Source organism: Castor canadensis, chromosome 3, assembly GCF_047511655.1.
Source record: "Castor canadensis chromosome 3, mCasCan1.hap1v2, whole genome shotgun sequence".
NCBI classification, from domain to species: domain Eukaryota; kingdom Metazoa; phylum Chordata; class Mammalia; order Rodentia; family Castoridae; genus Castor; species Castor canadensis.
The window spans coordinates 64909286-64913628 of NC_133388.1; the positions used below are offsets into that span (position 1 = coordinate 64909286).

A 4343-nucleotide genomic window follows, 5' to 3' on the forward strand; every position below is an offset into this window, starting at 1 on the left:
ACAAACTATATCTTCCTAAATGTAAAATACACTTATCTCCTTCAAGCCATCCCTCATAACATTCCATCCCATTATAGTAGCTGCTCTAAGTCCAGAACCTTGCAATTCAGTCACATCAGATGAATATGAGATTCTTCAAGAGTAGTTGATTATAAATAGTTTTGTAAAACTAAAGAAAAGAGATGTTAGTGGGCTGGTGGAGTAGCTCAACTGGTAGAGGGCCTGCCTAGGAAGTCTGAGGTCCTGAATCCAAGTCTCAGTACTGCTGAGAAAAAAAAAGAAATACCCAACATAAAAGAGTGACACAGGTTTAAAATAATTGATACAGACTTTTCTTTTCTAAAAGGAGAAGGACTGGAGGCAACAGAGTTCATGGTAATTCTGAAATTCATCCCAACATGCTGTAAGAGTTGTTTGATTGGAACTCAGGATGTGGACTAATTCTCTATTGCCCATAGTTTTCGTATCTGCTTGCTGGTTATAACCTCTGTGCCATCATTCCTTTGTTATGAAGTTATCTTGTGCTTGCAAATGAATAAATCTCTCATCCTGAACATTTATTGTAGAAATTTGAGAATCAAACGTTTTCATTTTATATTGTCTCTGTCTTTTGTTGTTGTTGTTTTGGGAGAACAAACATAGTCCCCCACTACCACAAACCGTGCAGTCGAGTTTCCCACATTTGGAGAAATCGCAGCGGTCAGCACATCCCAAGTGCAATGTATAAGCCTCGCCCTGGGAAAACCACCTTCATGGTCATGATATCTCCCCTGCCAGGTAAGTATGGTGTCTGTCCTTTTCAATCCAATCTAGTGGTCTTTCTGTAAATGTAATACCTTTAATAACTATGTGGGTTTCTGATGAATTTTATTGAAATTCACTACAGTAGGTAAAAGCTTTCCACAAATATCTTTCAACTGTACAGTTTGTATCAGGAGCTTCTAGTGAGGGATAATGACCATAGCACATTAAAATCTCTTCTGATTGATTAAGAAAATGCCTCAAAATCTTTACTGTGTCTTTTTTTCTGATTGCATTTACCCTAAAGTGACATTATTAACCTTTGTTGGGTCACAAATAATTTCATAGTCAACCCTCAGTTTCATCTTAAAATAGATTTTCTGAGATTGGTCTGGATTTAATATTTAGCTGAATGTAATTTTTAGCATTATTTATTATCTGGATATGCTTTGGATTTTTAAAACAATAAGTCAGGCTAATTTTTGTTAATAGTTCTTTCATTATCTCTCCCCTCTAGAATTTTAATGTGGGTATCAGCACAATAGGTGACATTGTTAACATTCTACTTGTACATCTTCAGAGCTTTGTACCAAGGTCATCAGGTACATTTTACTACATCTTATGTTACCCCATGAAGCAATTACTAAACTTTAGCCACCACAGAAAATGTGTCTTTTTTCTTCTAGTTTACAGAGAGATTTCTCTGAAAATCTCTTTAAGCACTCTTTCAAATTTTCCTCAAAAACATGGAGGTACAATACTCCTAAAGTTTTACTAATCTCATGATTTTAATGACAGTTTTCTTTTTAAAATTATGGTTGCATCAGGGGTACATTTATGAAAGATTTTACAATATATCATAGTTGAATTCATTCTCCTTTATCCTCAATTCCTCCATTCCTAGAATAGTTTCAACAGGACTCATTTTTCAATTTACATACACAAGTATATGATGTTTACAGTAACATTAATCACTGGAGGTGGAAATGCTCACATAACACTACAAACCAAGTTACATCCTCTGCATATCACTACCACTTAGATGGCAGTTACTCTGTATTTGAAAGTTGAAGATTCTATTAGCTTTCTCATCACTGTGACAGAATGCATGATAATAAAAAATGAAAACAAGTAAAGATTTCTTGTAGCTCAAGATTTCAGAGGTTTTGGTCCCCATGGTAGGGGAGGGAATGCCAGTGAAATGTAGTTCACATGATGGCTAGGAAACTGAGCAGAACAGTAGCCAGAAAGTGCCTAAGGAAGATATGGCCTCTTAGGTAGGTGTCCTGCAAGACCTATTTCCTCCATCTAGACCCCACCTTCCATAGTTCCATCACTTCCCAATAGTCTACTCAATTTTGAATGCATCAGTGAATCGAATCATTCATTAGACCAGACCTCTCAGCATCTAATTGTCTCTGGAAACTGCCTCACAGATGTACCCAGCAGTGTGCTTTAATAATCTCGTAGGCATTTTTAATCCAATCAAGTTGACAATCAAGAGTAACCATCACAAAGGTATTCATGTTTTATGAATCATATGGAAAATTAAATTCATTTATCCCAAGTTAAGGGAAATATTTAAACAGCTAAAATTGAATTCAAACTATTAGTGACAATGTTATTTAAATAAAAATTGTGCTGTGTATTTAAAAGGGAGATATCTGCTATATTTCCGTACATAAGTAGTGTTAACTTCAAAATAGCAGGATCTATATGAGGAATGTCACAGCAAACTTAATATATCCCTATAAAAACAACATGTTAGCACTCTGAAAAATGTACAAGAGATTGGTATGTATCTTCAAATGAAAGAAAATAAGCATGCTGAAAAAAATACCTTCAATCCCATGTTTATTTCAGTACTATACACAATAACTAAGATAAGGACTCAACAACAGTGTCCACTGACAGATGAATGAATGAAGAATAAGTGGTATATATACATAATGGAATATTATTTACAAAAGAATACTATCATTTGCAGCAGCATGAGTGAGCTTCAAGGACATTTTGGGAAGATAAATAAGCCAGGTGCAAAAAAAACAAATATACATGGTACATCCATATGAAGAAGTAAAAAAAAGTTGATTTCATAGAATTAAAATGTACAAAGCTGGTTATGAGAGACTGGAACATGTAGGCGGGATGGGAAAAGAAAGACTGGCTAAAAAGGACAAAGTTATGGCTAGAGAGGAAGCTTAAATTATGGTGTTTTATAGCATAGTAGGGAAAATTATTTGATAATATTTTATTGCATATTTCAAAATATTTAGAAGAAAAGACTTAGAATGTTCTCACCAAAAGAAAATTAAAAATATTTGAGATGATGTGCATTTTTTACCTGCTCTGACCTCTGCACATTGCATGTATGGCTAAAAATACCACCATGAGGCCCATTAATGTATACTGTTATTTTGTGCTGATTAAAAACTTAACAAAAAAACAATGTCATGGTTCTGTTTAAGTGTCTTTTTCTTAATCTCTTGTCAGAACTCATTTTGGTGAAAAATGTCTTGACTAATAAAAGAATACTTATCATAAGTTTTTACCATTCTGTTTATCAAGAATAATATGCACACACAAAACACATACACACATATAAGGTTAAAATGCAGAGAATAAGCATACAATTCTCATTTTTTAAAAGTTATGAAAGAAATAAGTTGTCATTTTCTCAGAATCAAGATGTTCTATATAACCCAGTATGTTAGCACACACTGGTAATCCCAGCACTTGGGGGAAAGAGGCTGGAGGACTGCAAGTTCTAGGTCAGCCTGGTCTGCATAATAAGACCATGGATCAAAAAACCATAAGCAAAAGAAACTCTGTGATATTTATCTTCAACAGAAACTGATTCATCTTAAATGAGTGTACATGGTTCCAAATTCAAATTGAAGATAATATGATTACAAAAAATGTTTATAAATATTTTCATGGATAGTTATTTAAATAGAACTATTTTATAGCTATTTTTTCTATTAGAATATTTGAAATATAGCAGATGCAGATCTAATGGTAATAAGAAGGTTATTGGACTTTGAGAGAGCCTTTTTCCTACTGAGACAACTGTAATTACCCAACCACCATCTGCAACTTCACATAACATGAATACATCTCCTTTAAAATCCTATCCTTCTATATGTAGCCATGTTTCCATGTTCAAGGACTTATAATCAATAAACTAATTCAAAATTAGCTTCTAAAGCTTTTTTATGTACAAAATCAAAATTAATCACAAGAAAATATGGATTATTTGGACATATGTGACAGTATATTTAGCAGAACTCATTAAAGTGGATAGGTGAAATAACGGTTAATTCAATTATAAGATTTCTTCACTTTTTATTAGATATCCTGATAGGAGACACAATGGTCTGTCATCCTGAATGGGTGGTTTCTGTTTTTAGTGTAAACTTTGTGAAAACAGTTAGGTAAGAATGGGTGCCAGTGGCCCACGAATGTAATCCTGGCTGCTCAGGAGGCAGAGATCAGGAGGATCAAGGTTCAAAGCCAGCCCCTGACAAATAGTTCATGAGACCCTATCTCAAAAACACCCATCATGAGAAAAAGGGCTGGTAGCTCAAGGTGTAGGCCCTAAG

General features: G+C 34.2%; 1 non-coding gene across 1 annotated transcript; it reads right to left on the reverse strand.

Annotated features, from left to right (window-relative positions):
• Nucleotides 1-623: 623 nt before the first annotated feature.
• On the reverse strand, nt 624-785 carry LOC141421923 (U1 spliceosomal RNA). The gene has a single exon (XR_012446612.1). It is a non-coding gene; the product is annotated as a U1 spliceosomal RNA (small nuclear RNA).
• Nucleotides 786-4343: the final 3558 nt, after the last annotated feature.